General features: G+C 52.7%; 1 protein-coding gene across 1 annotated transcript in view; it reads left to right on the top strand.

Moving 5' to 3' along the window:
- The first annotated feature begins 7 nt into the window (after positions 1-7).
- PREX1 (phosphatidylinositol-3,4,5-trisphosphate-dependent Rac exchange factor 1) overlaps positions 8-19,344 on the top strand; it is a 157,407-nt gene continuing 138,070 nt past the window's right edge. Inside the window, exon 1 of the mRNA XM_012728131.1 lies at positions 8-73. The gene's annotated coding sequence lies outside the window, so the exon portion shown is untranslated. The remainder of the gene's footprint in view (positions 74-19,344) is intronic.

Genomic DNA, 19,344 nt, shown 5'->3' with positions numbered 1-19,344 from the left:
CCGCCTCTGCGTGCTCAACGAGATCCTGGGCACCGAGCGGGACTACGTGGGCACCTTGCGCTTCTTGCAGTCGGTGAGTGTCGCCTGGGAGCCCGGGCACAGCCTCCTCTTCGGCCGGCGGCCCCGCGGCGGAGCGCTGGGGCCTCCCGCGCGGAGCGGACCCCCAACCTGTGGCCACAGCCTGGGGGGGGGCGCGGGAGTCGCCGTAGGGGTGCTCCGCGGGGCGCACGGAGCCGTGGGGAGGTCGGGGCTCCTCCAAGCCGAGCAGTCGCCCCCCTCCCCAACCCCCCGGCCGGCTCGAGCTCGAGCCGGGACCCCACGTCTCCCGCACGGCTCGCTGCCCTTTTGTCTCCCCAGTCCTCCAGCCTTGCAAACAGTTTTAAAATTAGTTACATCCGCGAGGCGGGGGCTCTGGGACCCAGGCGCCGGCAGCTTTCGCTCCTGCGTTTTTTCCCGGGATTTCTTCGCCGCCTAGTGCACCGCCGACTACTCATCTGGGATGCACCCTAGAAATTCTAGAGCTCGGTGTGGCTCCACGCGGAGAGGGTAGAAAACCCCAAGCCCGGAGGTAGGACCGAGATCGACGAAATCCCGGGGTACCCTGGAGCTCGAGGAGACTTTGAATTCATCTCTCTGCAGCCCAGCGGCCCCCACTCCCCCCATCGCCCAGTTGCAAGCCTCTGGCGAGTTGTAAAACAACAGGCGAGCCCTCCCTAGGCGCCGGGCGCTTACATGTGCCATGCGAAGGTTTGACTTTCCACGAGTGGCCCAGGGAGTGGGGACGGTTTTTTCCCTTCATTCTTTTAGATGGTGGGGTTTTGCTCCAGAAAGGTTGAGTAACTCGCCCAGCATCACACAGCTGCTTAATGGGAATACCTGGCTTTGAACCAGCAGCCCCTCGGTGTGCTAGAGCCTGGGTGCGTTTTTTTTTTTTTTCTCCTGTGAGAGGAAGGAGCCAATTCCCTTCTCTCCAAGGAAGTGAGAAAAGCGGCTGGTGTATGAGTGAGTGAGCGTGTGTGAGAGCGTGTGTGAGTGTGTGAGTGAGTGTGCGAGTGTGTAGGGGTGGGACTGGGGCCAAGCTTGGGCTGGAAGTTAGGAGACTCCCAGGGCTTTAATCTCCGTGCCTCCTGCTGGGACCTCATTTACTCCTTTCTTAGCGCTAGGAAGTCTTTTAATCCTGGTTCAGGAAGGACTGGCGGGGGTGGCGGCGGCGGCGGTTCTTTAGAGACCCCAGAGGCAGGCTGTGCAGCTCTCAGTCTCGGAGGAGAAAAGGGGAGTCTGGCATCCTTCGGGCCTCTTGGCTTAGGGTGCTGTGGGGGCTGTGTGAGGTCGAGCCCTTCTTCCTGTGAGGAGTGTCTTGTGTGTGTGCGCTTTGAGGGTTGGGGGGGGGGGGAAGGAGGGGGAGGTGGAGAGCAGTGGTCCCGCAGAGAGGCATTGAAGCCATTTGGCTTAAAGGACCTTTCTAGAAAGGCCCGTGAGACCCGGTTGGCATTTCTGTCCCATCTCGCTCACAGTTTAAAAAAGGAATCTGCCCAGCTTGAGGCTGGCAGTTTTTGAATTAAAGATGTAGACAGCCCTGGTTACCCCTGAGCAATGTCAGATTCTAGGGGACTCCTCACTTCTTCTTCTGAGCCACTCCCGGCTCATCTTTCTGGAAGGGAAAGAGGAAAGACAAACCAATTTTTCTATTACATGGAAAATATTCCTCTCTCCCCCTTGACCCTAGATGGTGTGATTTGTTTCTGAACAGATATATAGGCTGTGTTTGCGTTAACTGCGGTTTTAAACTGTCTGAATGTCGAGGCCAAGGAAGCTGAAATAATGGAAATTGATTTGAATCAGCCATTCTTAGTGAGGGAGCAGGAAGGAAAAAAAAATTCTGAACTTCTTCGTTATCTTTTTGACACTTTTAAGTGGCTGAATTCATAACAAAATTTTGCTTTGGCTGATCTTTCAGTTCTGAGATGAGCTGGTTCCAACGTGGACTTCTTGGGCCCATCTAGCCACCTCTGTCTTGTCCTTTGTGTCTGTGATCTGAGCCAGGTACCTGTTCGGGAGCAGCAGGAGGCATCGATGTCTCCTACTTGGGCTTCATCAGTAGTAGCCCCTGAATAACCCAAGGCTGCTGCTTCCTGGAAGCCCAGGCTTAGAGCTTTAGGAACTGCTAATTACAGAGGCTTTCCACAGCAGAGGGGAGGGTAGCTAGCAGCAGGGTGATGCTCCTCTTCCCTCGCTCTCCTCCCAGCTTTTATGCTTGCTAAGGGGATGTCCCCCTGCCTCCTGGCTGGGAAGAATGCTTGGTGTTCCCTCCCTGCTTTTGATTCCTTGTGGCCCCTGCCTCCGTATGTCCCTGGTTTAAAGGTGCTGTCACCACCAGAAATGAGGACTTTGTGGTAGACTTCAGTGCTGTGGGGGAGGACAGAGAGCCAGGTCCAGCTTCCTGCCCTCAAGGAGATGTTTGAATTGAAGGTGGCAAGAATGGATGTTTATAAGAATCCAAGTCCAAGGTAGACATGGAGCCAGACTCTTTGGGGTCAGGGTGACCTTAGGAGAGTGGCTTAGCTTCTCTGGCCTCACTTTAAAAATGGTTTACTTTTTTAAAAAGAGGATAAATGAGTTATACAAATATCTGTGAAGCACTTAGAACAGTGCCTGGCAGGTGGGAAGGTATTTAAATATCAGTATTGTCATTAATTATTATATTATGTGATAGCCGAATAAGACTGGCAATTAGGGTTATGGGGTTCCAGCATCCAGTGAGCAGGGGGAGTCATGGAGGGCTGCCTGGAGGAAGTCAGATCTGAGTCAGCACCGAGAAGAGGATAGGCTCTGAGTGAATTTCCTTTGGGAGCTCCCCAAACTCCAGCCACAGGAACCAGTGGTTTGGTTTGGTTCTGGGTTCCTCCAGAATCTCCCCATCTTTCTCCACTGCCTCCAGGAGGCACTGTATGTCCCCCAACCCCCATCCAAGGGGGACAGATGACCTTGGCGTCTTTGTGTGGGTCTATTTAAGAGTCAAGGACAGCCTTCGCTAGCGATGTTGGCTCTTGCTTGGGCATAGCACCGAGGTTGCCCGGGGTCCTTGGCTCTCACTTTCTAGAAGCCCCAGTTTACCTGTGTTGGTAATGACTTTTAACCTTGGGGCTAACAGTTTTCATCCTTTGCGCTCCTGAGCACGTTGGATCCATCAACTCTTTTGATCCTTCCCAGTACAGATCTGAAGGGGGTGCTCTTACGATCCCCATGGACAGATGAGGAAACTGCCCTGGATCATGTCAACAGCCTTGCCAGGGAGTGATTTCAGGCTGCTGAACCCAGAACTCAGGCCCTACCCACTTCAAAAGCTTTCTCTGGCTTATAAAGGGCTTGTGCGTGCTTTGTTAAGGTGGCAGGACCGGGATTCTAACCCAGATCTGTGTGACCTATTACTGCATTTCCGCTGGTCAACCCCCAACTCCGGGGCTCCTGTGGTCTCTTTGGGGCAGAACAGCAGAAGGAGGGGAACAGCAGGCCGCCTGGCCTCTTGCCTGTGCCCGGTGTCTGTTCATGGCTTGATGGTTGAGTGTGGGGTTCTAGAGGGCGGCTTTTGGTGTTCAGATCCTGGCTTTACTCCACACTGACCGTGGCAGCGCTGGGAAGGTCCCCCAACTCCCCTCCTCTGTTTTCCTGTGTCGCACCTGCATCCTGGAGGGATGAACCTGAAGTTCAAGTTCTTTGGACTGTTACAGTCACAGAATAGGAGCTCAGGATGCTATGGTGGCTCTTTTGGGGGGATGTGCAACACTGGGGGGCAAAAGAGGTTTTCTGTTTGGGCCGCAAAGGCGTGTCCCTTAAGGAGGAGACTGAGTGAGCCTTGGACCTACCTGCTTCTTGGATGGTTGGTTTGGGGTCTGCCCGTAAAGGAGCAAGCTTGGGCCAGATACTGCAGTGTCCCGTGATGGATGTGCCCCTGGGCAGGGCGAGGGAAGCCGGGAGGCCCTAGGGAGATGGACCCAGAGGCCCCTGAGGGCTCCCTTGGAGACGGAGACCTGTGGATTAGGGCGTGTGAGCCTGTGAGCATGGAATGTTCCTTGTGGTTCTGCTTTTTTGGAAGTAGGAGACCAAAGGTTTGCTTCTCATTCGACTCAGTTGCCAAAACAAGAAATTGCGGTTTTGTGTTGCCACTTTTTTTTTTTTCCCCTTCTTTCGAGACCCTGTAGGCCTCATCTCACACTGGCGAGAAAAGCAGCCATGGGTTGGATGCGGGGGAGCTGGTGTGGAAACAGAATCTCCCATCACTCAGCAACTTGGGGGATTGTCATGAAGTTGTGTTATCAGAAGGAGGATGCTGAGATGTGTGCACAACACAGTCACCCTTCGGGAAGGTCCGTGCGGTCCCCAGGACACGCGCACGGCAGTGGTGCGGAGGTGCGTGCGCCATCGCAGGGACTGGAGGGGCGGTGGGAGGCCAGCAGGAAGCTACAAAAAGGAAAAAGTGTCCTCCATATTCTTCTCATATAAATTTTGCACATGTGTGCGCTGCACTCACAAAAACTGACAGCTGTATTTTCAGCATGGTTATTAGGGGAATGCAATAGCAGACGTAATAATAAAAACAATACAAAACTTACTATAGTGCTATGTAGTTTCATTATCAACTCAAAAGTTCCAGGTAATGTTGGCTTTCCATTTCACAAATGAAACAGAGACCCAGAGAGGCCAAGTCAGTTTCCCAAGCTCACCCAGCCTGACGGAGCTGGGGTCTGACTGCCGAGTCCACTGTACTGTCTCTAGTCACCACCCTGAACTGCCCCGTCGGATCCTGTATTCAAGACCAAACTTACCTCTTTTGTGGACCTTCTACACTGCCCAGGCGGATAAGAAGTAGCCAAAAGGCCCACATTTTCTAAGCATTGGGGTGCTGGAGAGCCTGCACCAGGCCATGTTGTATCAGGAAGTCAGTAAAAATCCTTTGATGATAAAAACTTACATGTCAGCAGGGGTTAGATGAGACCCATCTTTGTGTAGGGCTGACAGAACCCCGGAAAGGTAAAACCAGAAAACCATGAGGCTATTATTTCTCTCACCGTGCAGGGGGGGGGGCACCCCGCTGTCCGTCCGGGCAGGGCTCTAGCGGACTGGTGCCGTCCTGTGTCTCTGAGGAGGAGGACCCTGCATAGGTACTATGATGCATGCTTTTGTTTGTTTTTTAGTGGATTTTATTGAGGTAGCATTGGGTTAGAGAAATTTCTGCAGCATTGTAACTGGACATCTGTGTTCACCATATCTTGATCCCCACTGAAAGTCTTTGTTTCCATCCACTACCAGACAACTGGCCCCTTTACCCATTTCACCCTGCACCCAACTGTGGAACTCTGCCTTTGCATGCTTGTGTTCCTTCTGACTGACACCCAGCACACTTGCTCATAATTAGATCATCCTGGCCTTTGCTCTTAGGGCCGTTTATCTGGCACGTCAAGAAGAGCTGGTTGGTGTTGGTTTCCCTGGCTCTTGGAGACTCTGGGGACCCCTGTCTTTGAGACTGACCCCTTTACCAAGGGGCAGAAACCCTGGACTGGGAGCCACTCTCTCAGATGAGAAAGCCACATCCTCTTGCCTCACAGCTCCCCTGTCCAGGAATTTTGCAAGAATAACATCTTTGCAGCGGGTCATTCTGGCTGCAGAAGAACTTGACCTCTTGGGTTTTTGTGATGACTCTTCTTATTTTTCCCCCAGTAGATACTGGCTCTTGGCTGGAACTCCAGTGGGAGTTGATCTGGATGGGCTGACCCTCCAGCTAGGATGTGGTATCCCACCAGCCTTGTTCTCCAGGCACAAGGGCAAGCTAATCCTTGACCCAGAGTTTCTGAGACATAGAACCTTGACAGCAGACTAGGGGGTCTGAATCTCCTTGCTTTGCAGGTGAGACCTCCAGAAAGACCCCCTGCAGAAGCTCTGATCCTTAGAGGGAGGGACGCTCTGGTCAAGCTTGGTGGCATTCCATAATGTCACCAGGCATGGGCATGATGTCAGCAACGGCATCATGCTCTTTGTTGTGGGTGACCATCCTGTGCCTCATCGCGTGTTAACACCATCACTGGTCTCTACGTGTGAGCTACCAGGAACATTCTCTCTTCCCAGCTGAGACAACCAAAAATGTCTCCAGACATTGCCACATGTCCCCTAGGGACAAATTGCCCCTGACTGAGAACCGCTGGGCTGAAACCTCTTTGCCCACCAGAGCTGCTCTCCATCCATTTTGGGGCATTCACGTGCACTTGTCCATGCAGGGGGTGGCCCACGTGCCTGTGTGATAGGCTGCTCTTTTCACCCAGAAGTGTGTCTTGGGGGCCGGTGGGGGGGGGGTGTTTCCTCTTGGCTCGTGGTGAAGAGCACGGCCACTGCAGTTGGACCCCCATCCACGAGCCTGGGTTGGAACCCCTACTCTGCCGTGGCACCTCAGGCAAGCCCTGTGGTCTCTTCAAGCCTTAGTCCCCCGTCGGTGATGCTTACCCCGCGGGGTCACGTGGAAGAGCGAGTGCAGTCGCCCAGGTGTCTGCCTCTGAGGGCTGAGACGGGTCAGGGCTCTCCTGTCTGGCCGCCCAGGAGGAGGCCCCAGGTAGGAAGGGCTCCACCCTCTCAGCCCTGGGTGGATTTTTCAGTTTATTTTCTCAGCTCCTTGTGGACCAGAAGGGAACCTGCCTGCCCCTCTTTTGTCTTGTGGTTGGACACTCAATCTCTGTTTACTGGCCTGGCTCCCTCCCCAGGGTGGAACTGACAGATGATCCCTTGATCCAGGGCCAGGGAGGCAAGGCTATTTCAGGCTGGTGGAACGAGGGCCACAGAGCCCGGTGGAGGAAGGTGGCCTTTGCCATCAGGATCTGGGTCTTGAGCTTTCTCCCTTGCTGGGGAAAGTGGGCGGCGTCTGCAAGGAGCTACTCTCTGGAGGAACCAGTCTGGGGTCAAATCGGGTGTAGGAAGTAATACTTCCATTCACGGATTCACTAATTCCTTCAGTAAGTGGACATTAAGCACCTTGACTAGCTGCTGGTTTGTGGCTAGAACAAGACGGACAAGGTGCTTGTGAAATCTTCAGGTACTGCTACAGGAGGTTACTTGAGAAAGTGACAAAATTGTAATAATAACACTATTCATGTGGTCCTACCTTAAGCTGGGCACTGTACTAAGTGTTGTGTAAGGACTCTCTCTGCAAGCCCTTGCTCTGAGGTAGAGCTCATCTTTACGCTTATTTTGCAGTTGGGGAAGCTAGACCCAGAGAAGTTGAGTAAGTTGCTCAAGTCCACAAAAGTGGGGAGTAGCTGCACAGAGGACAGATAATTGGGCTTTGTTGATGATCAGGAATGATCAGGAAGCCCTCTCCAAGGTGGTGGTGTCTGGGTTGAGTCCTGCGGCAGAGAAGGAGCGAGCTACGGGAAGGGAGTGTGCGCCAGGTACTGGAAACAGCATGCGCAAAGGCCCCGAGGCATGATCATTCTGGGTCGGGATGGCTGGAGAGGAGGCTGGGGGAGATGAGGTTGGCATGGGTGGCGGGGGCTCATGTGTATGGGGAGCAGTTTGGGTTGTATTCTCCCTGGGGTGAGAAGCCCCTGGAGGGTGTTCAGCAGGGGGGTGGCTTGCTCAAACTGGCCATTGGAAAGCCAGGCCTGCACAGTGGCCTTCCCGGGCGCCCTGCAGCCACCTCCTGCCTCCATCCTGGACCCCCACCCAGGAAGGAGGACGCCCCATCCCTCCCCAGGCAGAGTCACCGCCTACTTCTGGGCTGCCACGTCTGTCTGGGTTTTGGCCTACCTGGGGGGCTGCGTGTGAGTGACCACACTCAGAGAACAATCAGAGCCCGTTTGTGGTCTGATTGTGAGGATGGCTGTGAACTGGGAGGGGAGGGCGGTTGATGTGTGATAGGTCGGCCTTCCGGTGAGGGAGGAAGGCAACTCTTTGTTCGTTGTTCGGAAACTAACTTTGCGTGTTTTGATGGCACCTTGGACTCCACCCTCCAGTCACAGCCATCACAACAACACTGGATGTCGTGGTCTCTCTCCCCTCTACCCTGTGGGGAGGCGTCTTTTATCAACTCATCTCACAAGTGCGGCACACCGAGGCACAGAGGATCACTGCCAGGGAGGGGCCAGGGCTGCTGGAGCCACCGCATCTGCTGCCACTCTGCTCTCCACAGGTGGCCGGAGATACCCCGCTGGGGTTTCCGCTGCCTTGGCTCCCACGCCCCAAGGTCCCGCATGATCTGCCCCCACAGTTCCTTCCATCTCCTCTTCTTGTTTTTTCCTAACACCTTAAAAACTGCGGCAGAATGCACATGCCAGAGCCTCCCCTTACAGTGCTCAGTTCAGTGGTTTGGCTGCACTTGGAGCAGGGTGGCCTTACTGCTGTCATCTCCAGCCTCTCTTCTAGCCACACGTGGACCACCAGGCGTGGTCCTGCCCTTGCCACGTGTCCTTACTGCAGTGCTCTTCCACAGTATCCCCCGACTCCCTCCACCAGGCCCTTGCTCAAACCTCTTGTCCTCGGTGAGGTTTCTTCTGAGCCCCTCTACCCTCAAATCTGAAACTACTCCACCCCCAGCGGCCCTTAGGGTCTCCTTTCCCTTCTCTGCGTGATCTCTCTCCACTAGCTCACACACGAAATATTTTACTATTTACTGCTTCTTGTCTGTCATCCTCACCAGCTCCATGAACCCAGGGCATTTATTTCTGTGTTTCGTTCTCTTTGTCTCTCAGGTGCCCACGCAAAGTGTGCACATAGTAGGTTCTCATTAAATATTTGTTGAATGAAAGGAAAACCCTGTGTTCTCCTCCTCCTGCAATAATGGGGAATTAAAAAAAAATACAACATGATTGTCTTGATTGATACAAATGCTGAATAGTTTCATACAAACCTTGGGAGAGCTGACACTAAGATAATCTGATGTTCTCTGGAGTAATCCAAGGGGTGTGGTGAGTGCGGGTTGGGACACCATGCAGGAGGATATTCTGTAGTGTGATTTCATGCTCAGGTGCCCCTGGTCTGGCCTGGACCATCTGGGTGTGAACTGACTGTCCCTCAGTGGTTCTGTGACCCTGGACAAGGAGCTTCCCCTCTCTGGGCCTCAGTTTCCTCATCTGTAAAATGGTTGAACACTTTGCTCAGTGCTTGGCACACACTCAGGCTCTAGTCAGTGGTAATGGTTCTCCGGAAAAAGTTGTTATTATATTTTAGATTTTGGGTATTTCCCTACTTCTTGTACAAGGACGGCTACAGGGTCTCATTTTGAGCAAAAGGCCTCTGTTCCTTGTGTGACTTGAGATAAGCAAGCATGTGGGTTTTAATCAAGAGTGCCCTTACCCCAGGCTCTTGATCTCTGTGCCCTGAAGGCAGCTGGGAACAAGGCCTCTCTGGAATGACTGTAATTTGTAGGCAGAAGGTAGTCTCTTAGTCTCTACTTTCTTCCCCAAGGAACTCATGCAAAGATTGAACAAATAAAAAAGAAGATTCATTTTCTTCAAATCTGATGCTGAACTGAAACTACCAGAGGGGGAGCTTGCTAGGGTGAGAGAAAAGGGGGGAGCGTCCTTGTGAATTGTTCTTTTGAAAAAGTTTTATTATATTTTAGATTCTTGGCACTTCCCTACTTTTGTACAGGACAGTTATAGGATAGGGCTTCATTTTGAGTAGATGGACTGAGGGGAGGCCGGGGTGCCTTGGTGGTAGGCGTGGTGAGGTGACATACATTTGAAGATATGTGGGCCCATACCCCTAAAACATATAGTGTTGTAAATCAGCATGACTTCACTAGAGTGATTCATTATTTTTTTAATACAATATTTTAAATAAAATTTAAAAGGGTTTGTATTTTGCATATTAAAAAATAGGAAAAATAATGGTCAGTTTCTCAAAAATACCGTAAAACCCCTCCTTTTCCCACTGTGAAATCCCCCAGTGGACCCGAAAAGGCACAAAACAAGCCACCCCCACTTGCTGGGCACGGCTGCCATGTCCCTCTTCATTTGCCGCCTCATGATCGGGCAGATGAGCAAACTGAGGCCCACTCATCTGCAGCCACGCAGAGACCACATATCAGTTATCTGTGACAGCCTCACTGAGGTTGTGGTCTAAAGGGTATCGTTTCTTGCAGGTGTTTCCCAGCGTGTGAGTCAGAATTCCGAGAGTGATGTAGCTGGGGTCTCTGCTCAGGGTGTCCGGGTGCTGGGCTGCCCGTCTGTGACTCTGGGGTGGCTGCATAAGGTGTCGGCTGAGTTTGGATCCTGTCAGTTGTAGGACTGAAGTCCATGTTCCTTGTTGACACTTGACTGGTGATGGCTTTCACCTCTTAGAGGCCGCTGTCCGGTGCTAACCGCGGGGACTTTTTGAAACACGGCCCCGTGAGATCTGCTCTTCCTTCGGGAAGGGTCCAGCTTGCCCCTCCTCCTTTCCCAGTTCCTTTGTAAGAGCTCGCCTGTTCAGGTCAGGCCCCCACCCCGCTCAGAGTGATCTCATGTGGGACCTACCTTACATCCTCTGTCTTTGTGAAATGCCATCGCCTCACTAACAGGAGTCAACTCATAGGCCCCGACCCAGCCACTTGCAAGGGGGTTGGATCCTCCAGGGTGGGTCTGGGCACGGGGAGGACTCTTGGGGGTCACCACAGTATTTTCCTGTCACTTAGAAGGTGGAAGATTTGAACACAGGATTGTCCGGAGCCCAGGCCTTCGTGTCACTTACTCCCTCTCTTGCTGGTCCCTAAGCAGTGTGGGTTGATGGGCTGATGGAGTCCCCTCAGCTCACTCGGGGCAGAGAAGTGGCTGAATGGAACGTGGTCTGTAGAGCTCGGACCCTGGCATGTCTGGCAGTTATTTGCTGATTGGGTGGTTGGGGGATAAGCCTCTTTCCCCCTAACACCACCCTGGTCTCCTTTATCTGGTCTTAAGGCAGATGACTGATGACTTGTCACTTAGAGTGATCTGTGTCAAATGTTGATACCCTGAGGGTGGGGTGGAGAGAGAGAAGGCCAGCCTGGTTAGTATCAGTTTCTACATATTGGGACTTTTCCAGAGGACATATTATTTCATGGTTTCTAATTTACTTCTCAGTGAGCATGCTGTAGGGGTTTCCAGCTGTTTGAAATGTACTGATACTTGGTTTGTGACCCAGCTCTTGGTATGTGTCTCCTTGTGTTGCTGGTAGAATGTTCTACAAATGTCCCTTATTCTGGAACATGTGCAGTTATTGTTATGCCTTCACAAAGCATTGACTACTGTTGTTATGAAATACACGTCTTTACCCCCGATAAACCTCTTTGCCTTGAAGTCTCTCCAGCTGATGTTCATAGCCACAGCAGCTATGAACATCTTTTGCCCTTTAACCTCTTTGTGTCCTGCTTTTCAAGTGCATCTCTTCTAGGCATCATGCCTAAATCTAATCTGACAGCCTTTGCTTTTTGGTTAGACTTTTAACTCATGTACATTTAATGTAATTTTTGACCAGGGCAGGTTTAGGTCCAACATCTTGTCACTTCATTCTGGTTTGCTTGATGTGATGATACGTCAGAGGGTCTCCTTCCTCTCCCACCCCTGCTCTGTGCTAGTGGTACGGGGGAGTGGAGGATCTCTGCTAATTGAACACAGACTCTTCCCCAGGCCTTATGTGATCCTCAGGGTGCTCGCACCAGCCTCATCCCCTTCTGTGTTCACTGTGCCCTGACCCCGCTGGCTTCTCTCTGTTCTGGGCTGGTTCCAGCCTCTGAGCCTTTTGTTTGTTTTTCTTCTTGTCTGCAGCACCTGCCTTGCATCAGGGCCCTCCCTACACTTCCCCAGAGAACCTGACAGTCACCTTCTCTATATTGCCTGTTTTTTTCTTGATACCTGTCACTCCCTGAAATTACCGTGTTTACTTATTTAGTGCCTGTCCTCTTGCATTAGAATCCGAGCCACCGGAGTTGGCATGTAACAGCACTGTTTGTGTGGTGGGAGTAGAGAACGAATGAGAAAAAGGGGTTGGAGGGGACACTCTGTGACCAAGACGCTCCTTGTTCTGACACCTTCTTAATGGGTTGCCTGGACTTTGGGGGAGCACTGGCCCCAGAGTAGGTAGCTGCTGTCTGGTGACTCTGGCCTCCTGCTCTTGCCAGACCAGGAGGGCAGGGGGAATGCTGTGTGGCCCCAGCCTCAGCTGGTGACTGGATGGGGTGGTGTTTCAGGTAGTAAGTGTAGTGGGGGAGGGTGTATGAAAAGCACCCTCCTTTCTGTCCGTTTATCAACTCAGTATGGCAAAACGATGCTGGTGGACTTACCTGGCTGTACATACTGTGGGTTCTAAATATGTGTGGGGATCTGGACTCAAGCCGCCCGCATGTTGTGTTTATGGGAAGTGTATCAATAGAAGGTATTTTTAAAGTTGAATTTTTTGGTAATGTTATTGTGACATTTCCAGAATGTATATACATCCACATCCATACTCACAGTTGGTAGCTAGTTGCTATATTTGCTTTTGGGGGTCCCCCCCTCCATGCAGGCATACACTATTACTGTTATTGTTATTTTGATCCATTTGAGAGTAATTGCAGGCCTGATGTCCTCAAATGCTTCAGGATGGTAGCTAGCAGGGCAGTAAGCAAGTGAGGAAATTTAACATTGATGGGAAATCCCACAATCCACAGCCCATATTCAGATTCCACTCATTCCCCCCAATGACCCTTATGCCTCTCCTCCCCCCTTCATTCCCATCCTGCTCTGGGGTCTCACATTTCATGTTTAGTCGCCCCTTCTCTTGGATGATTCTGATGATTTTGACGGTGTGGCTCGTACTCCTGCTGCTGGCTCACGCCTCACCCACTTTGCGACCTTGGAGCTGTTGACTCGTGGGTCTCAGTTTACTCAGCTATAAAAGGGGGGAGTTTCTGTTCCTACCTCATAGACTTGCGTCTTTTCTCACACATCTGTTCGCTTGCCCCCTGGGTGCCTGGTCCTGATGTAGGAGACAGCCTTTGTGGGCTCTCAAACATCCCAACATCCTGGCCTGGCTGGCTTCCACCCAGGTGGAGAGGATTAGGTGCATACAGCCAGGATTGCGGGTGGGCCTGGGAGTTCGGGTGAGCCGGCCTGGTCCTGGCCCCCTGCTGTCACTGCTCTCCTATTTCCTCCTTGTTCACTGGGGACTGTTAAGCCCACCTTGTTCACTGGGGGCTGTTAAGCCCAGGTGTGATGCCCAGCTCTGCACTTTTCTTCCCCTGTCCCCTCTGTGCACTGCCCTTCGCTGCCAGCAGCCGCATCACCAAGCCCAGATGGGCGGGCTCTGGGTCCCCGCTTCCAGGCTGAGTCCTGGCCATGTCCCACGGGTAATCTTGGGGAAGCTGCTTTGCCTGTTGGGGCTCGGTTTCCTCTTAGCAAGAACGGCGCCTGCCTCTTAGACTGAGCAGGGGCGGGGGTGGGGGGGTGGGGTGAGTGAAAGTCTGTGAAAGTCTACAAAGCTCTTAGAACAATGCCTGGCATGTGGGCTAGTGATAATAATAATAATTATTATAATAACAGAATAGAAAATAGATTAATAAAATGATAACTATTCTTAGCCATTTCTCTTCTATTGGATGTTTGCAGAGTTCTCAGAATTACGGATCACATGCATCTTTATTTAAGCTGCCACTTCTTCTATGGATGTAGCAACAGAGAGCTGAAGAAACCTCGATTTAGGAACTTTTGGTCTTTACCAGCTGAATTAAATCATTAGCGTCTTAGAAATAGGTTGTCAGAGCTGGACGAGACATCATCTCACTCATAGTTTTTCCGGAAGGGGAATCTGAGGCCTTTTGAGCAGTTCAGTCACTTGGCCCCAGAGTTAGCAGGAGAGTTTGTGGCAGAGATAGAATCTGAATGCAGATTTCCTCTCTCTCCTCTCAAGGTTGTTCTGCTTTTATCAACGCTGAGATGTCTTGGAGGACAGAGAAGGTGGTTTAAATTTCTTCAGATGAGTTGGAGGAGCCTGTGTGCCCAGAGAATGCCTGTGTCTCTGGAAAAGTCCTTTCTCAGATGCCTTGACCTCAGTGACCCTGAATGGTGTGTGTGGAGGTATGTGTGTGTGAGTGTGTGTGTGTGTGTGCGCGACCATCACTCATGGTCACTGGGTCCTGAGCACCATGGGCTCCAAGCTCGGGCTCCTCAGGCCAAGTCAGGTTCATAAGCAGGTTTTGTCAAGCTTGTATAGGTAAAATATTAATTGCCAACATGAAAAATAAAGAAATGTCCTGTAAAATCTCTATTTTTGCTCCTTAACTGGCCAGGGGTGAGCACTTCGCTGGAGCTGGGCAGCTGTTGCCCTCCTCAGACAGGACTTGTCCTCTTCCCTCAGCCACAGTTCCCTCTCTTCCTTGATGCCTCTCACACTGGAGCCCATATTGGTTACCGTATTTTATATTGTGCTTGCCCTGCTGTTTTCCTTCTTCTTTGAATAGCAGAGGGCAATGGGCATTTCTTCTAACCCTTTCTAGCAAGTGGAATACTGAAAGCCAGACCAGAGTCATGTGTTTTAAGAAAATTAGGAGGCAGCAGGTTTCTCTTTGGAAGAGAATGTGATGAATAAGCAAAAATGTGTGAAATAAAAATGTGTCTGAAAAGCAAAAGAATGTTTTTCTGTGTGGAGGACACTTCTTTCATTGCCATTATAGAGGCTACCCAGTAGGGCCCCACCCCCCAGTTTTCCGGCGTACCTGCTTGCCTTCTGTAGTCTCTTGGTTTTGAGATGGGTCCAGTTGGTGTGTGCCCCTCAAGTTGTCTGAGGTGAGAGGGAGTGAAGGTGTTTCTCCCAGGTGGGTCCAGCTTCCACTTCTGTGGCCTGTGGATAATCAGCCGCCTTTCCTGCTTGCAACATCGCTGCTGAACTGGAGGTCCCTATATTTGTCCTACTTCTTGAGTCTTGTTCTGTTCATGTGCTCCTTTGGGAGACATTGGGGTGCAGACCCTGAGAGTGGAACCTGCAGTGTCTTCCTGCATACATGTCAGGGGTCTCCGCTCCTGTTTGGGGTCTCCTCTGAATGCAGGAGCCCAGTACCATCCCCGCTTAACTTAGCGTCTTCCTGTGCTTGGCAGCCCAGTGCCCCCACCCCCTGCCTTGTTTCTCCCAAATCTAAAAAGCATCAACAGCAGAGCAGTAACAAACATGAAACAGACTTTTGTCAAGGTGAGCAAATGTGGGTTGTCAGAACTATCTGGTTGTAAAGGAAAGGAAAACAGCTCAGGTTTCCTTTTAGCAAGAATGGGAGTTGCTGGGTTTGTGGAGCAGCTTTGGGGCTGTCTCTTGCTCGTCCGAGCTGGGCTCTGGTTGTCTGCCTCGGGTCTCATACTTGCCCCTTGGTCAGTCACTGAAACGGTCTCCTTGCACCTCAGTTTTCTCATCTGTAAAGTGAGGTTAATCATGTTGCCTCTCTTACCTGTCTGTGGGGATGAATTTCAGGAGGCGATAGATGTAAAGTGCTTTTTGCTGTTCTGGACCCATGGTGAGCGTTCAGCAAATATTTGTGGAATTACCCAGCAAGTGTTGGTGGTGGGTGGTGGTGGTGGTGGTTTGAGGTTGCTCCAGTTCTGCCCAAGGCATCTATCCCTGAGGTCAGCCCCAGGGTGGGAAGCAGCCTGAACCCCCTCCCCAACACTCCCCCCTCGAGGATTTTCAATGAACAGAACCCAGAATGTTCTGGCAACAGTTGCTCCCTCTTTCCAAGTGACAAAGGCACCTTTGTAATGCTCGGGTGTGAAATCCATTCCAGAAACGAGGATGCTGCAGACTCAGGAGTCAGCTAGGGAGGACTGGGAGGGACTTGGGAGGCATTTGTCTCAGGGCCCTGTAGCTGACGGTTCGGTTCGTTCTCCCCACAATCCTCTGCCCCTATTTGGCTCCAGAGCGCCCTTGAATTGGTAGTATTTTGTGGAGGTAGGGCTATGTGGAGGCACATTTTTGCTGAGTAAGCTAAGTCAACCTCACCTTCCATAGCACTACCACAATCTCACGCATGCCTCAAAAAAGCTGTAACACCCACTGCTGGCATGGCTGCTGGGAAGTAGGGAGTCCCAAGTGATGTTGACAGCAGTGTTAATGGAAAGGGAAAATACAGTCTCACAATAAAAAAATACTGTACCGTTTGATTCAGTGTTTTTGGGAAACATGTATAGAACCAAAAAAAGAAAGAAAGAAAGAAAAAGGAAAAAGACATTACAGAGAAAAGTCTAAGATTGTCCCTCCACACATTGGCTTTCTGGCAGCTGTTTCAAAGAATGATCTTGATCTCTTCTGGTGACGTGAAGGACCGTACGTGACGTTGTTAGTAAGAAGGGCTAAGCTGACAGTCATCTGTAGTGTGCAATATGGGATCCCGATGTCTAAAAAACAACAGCAAAAGACTGTGCTGGGGAGTGTCTTGACTGTTGAGAAAGACCCTGCAGGACTCACCCCAGGATGTTGACATCGGTGACTGTGGCTGAGAATGGGGAAGGGGAGAGAAGATACTTACTTAGCATTGCATTTTTTTGGCATAGCCTCACTAGTTAGTAACACATTTTTGAAATTTACAGTTAAAAATTAATAAATAAATAGTTAAAAAAAATGACAACATTGATTTCTCACCCACTGTGTGGCTATAAATAATATTGGGTCTGTGAGCTCTGCCTTTGAGGAACAGGATAGCGGGTGGTTGAGCAAGATTCTGAAATCAGACCCCGTAGGTGAAATCCAGGCCCCAGTTTTCACAAATGGACAAAGATCTCAGCCCTGCTGGACGTGACATCTGGTCAGCACAGGACTGTGCCTGGGACAGTGATTCTCAAACCAGGGCAGTTTTTGCTCCCCAGGAGATGTTTGGCAAGATCTCTAGACATTTGGTTGCCCTCACTGGGAGGGGGGTGCTGCTGGCATCTCGTGGGTACCAGGCAGGGACATTGCTGAATATCCTGCAGTGCCCAGACAGCTCCACAGCCACGAATGATCTGGCCTTAGGTGTCAGAGGTGCTGAGCCTGAGAACCCTGAGCTCCACTGGTGTCTGGCACTGGGTAGGGAGGGCTCACACACCCAGCTGCTGTGACAAGACGACGATGGAGCCCGGTCTGTATCTGCTGCCATCTCCCTGGCCAAGGAGCTTGAGGCTTGGGGAGGTAGGAGCAGGCTGCCTTGGCTGTATGCGGGGGAGATGGGGCTCTGGGCTCGGGCTGGCCTGCGGTCCACGGAGACGGAGACCCCAGTGACGCTGGGCTACTCCGACACCCAGTCCTGAGCTTGGTGCTGGCGCCCCTCGGGGCTCCCCTGCTTGGTGCCAGCACTGCCGTCTGTCTGTCAGCTACCCGAAGCTTCGGGCCAGGACGCGTTCTTAGCCCCTTCCCCGTGTGTCAGGTCTTTTTCACATTCCGCAAGCTGGCAGCCACGGAGACAGGGCGGGGGCTGTAGTTCTGCACAGGAGAGTCTGGCTGCAGTGTCACGTGTGCAGCCGGGCCGGGGTGGGCTTCGGGTCTCCGGCCTTGCTCCTCTCTGAGCCGCAGTCTCCCAGCTGGAAGACCCGGGTGGGGAGTGCTGACTCCTGCCCTGCCTGGGTCTCTCAAGCAGGTGGCTGCAGAACGCTGCCCACAGGGTTCTAGAACGCCCATTGCTGTTCTGTATCACCCCATCTTTCCGGGCACTGTCGGAAGGCGGTGGGGATGGGGGCCGGGTGTCCTAGGAAGTGATGCCTTCACCATTTTAATACTGTTTTGTGTTGCGCTCACCCCGTTCAGTCGCTTGAAATGCCAGCCTTTTGCTACTATCCCCCGAATGTTTGGCTGCGCTCCCCGACCAGGGCCGGGCGGCTGGTCCCTGCAGCACGACAGGCATCATGGTCCAGCAAGCCCTGCTCTCAGCCTCCTCCCGACTGGTTCCCGGCCTGCCCGCCTTCTGGGTGCCGCGTTCTGTGGCCTTCCCGATTCCCTGCTCCTCTCCTAGCTTGTTGTCTAGACGGTCGAGAACGCCGGTTTGCTCCGGGCCCTTCCCTGGGCCCTCACGGCTGCCAGTGCGGCCTCAGCCCCTGGTCTCCTGCTGGGTCTGTGACCGCCGCCTACCCTGGGCCCTTGCTTCTGCCCTCGCTCCTGAGGGTGGTCTCCACATACATGCCGTGCAAGCCAGACCACGTCCACGTCCGTCCTCTGCCGACGCCTACCCTGGGCCCTTGCTTCTGCCCTCGCTCCTGAGGGTGGTCTCCACATACATGCCGTGCAAGCCAGACCACGTCCACGTCCGTCCTCTGCCGACGCCTCCCAGACTCCCGCTGTGAATGCCAAAGCCGGATGACGGGCTGGAAGGCCCTTCAGTGCCTGGTCTTCCGCTCCCCGAAGCCCCTCCGGGTCATCTCCCAACATGCCCCACATGTTGCTGCCACAGGCCTGTGTGCTTGCTGTCCAGCGGGTGTGGGTGCTGGGGCCGCTCCCAGGGGGCCATGCAGCTCGCCCCCTGGTGTGTCCCAGGCGGCCCCCCAAACCCCCGCCTGGAGTCGCACCTCCTCCATGCTCCCCTCTCCCCTCCTTTGTTTCACTTGCAGTTTGCTCACTTGTTTGATTCTCTGCACTCCCCTCACTAGAACTTAAGCTTCTGGGGGGTGGGGGGTGGGAGGGGGCATGGAGTTTGTCTTTTGGCTTTCATGTTCCTTGTGGCGTGCCCTGACCTGGAGCAGTGCCTGGTACACTTGGGCGCTCAGGGAGCATCTGTAGACTGAGGGAGAGAGGAGCCACTCACGGTCATGTGTCTCCTGAGACTTAGGCTGTAGCGGGGCTGCTTCTAGGCACCAGGGACACAGCTAAATCAGGCAGCACAGCTTCAGGCAGAGCTGGATCCAGGTGCCCGACCCGTGGGTCAGATAACCATCCACAAACCAAGTATCGCCCATCCAGGGAGCCCAGAACTCTGATTCGCTGCCCTGGGCCACCTGGTCACCTTTGGTGTCCCGGATGAGGTGTCAGCTCCTGCACAACCATGGGTACCATCAACAGGAGGTCCCATTTCAGGACTGCAGAGGGGGTTGCATGTGGATTTTGGGGTTGTGTGGCATCTTCTCTGCTGTGGATTTTGGGGTTGTGTGGCATCTTCTCTGCTGTAGGTGTTTGGAGAGCATGCTCTAGGTTTCCTGGTGACAGGCAGCTCCCCATTCTCCCCCCCCACACCTCCTCTTTGTCTCCCTTGCTTTATTGCTCCTTGCTTTATGAATCCCCCCAGCCCCCAGCTCTCCGCAGGCCCCCTTCCCTGCCTCACAAAGGGGCTCCAGATGGTACGCTCTCGGGATGTCTGCCATACCAATCTGTCGGGCTCATACCCCTTCCCCCTCCCCTCCTGCATATGCCGGCTTGGGTCTTCTCAGATCC

The sequence above is a fragment of the Condylura cristata genome, unplaced genomic scaffold (assembly GCF_000260355.1).
Source record: "Condylura cristata isolate star-nosed mole 26May11 unplaced genomic scaffold, ConCri1.0 scaffold00022, whole genome shotgun sequence".
Classification (NCBI taxonomy): Eukaryota; Metazoa; Chordata; class Mammalia; order Eulipotyphla; family Talpidae; genus Condylura; species Condylura cristata.
This window is presented reverse-complemented; position numbering and strand designations above follow the sequence as displayed.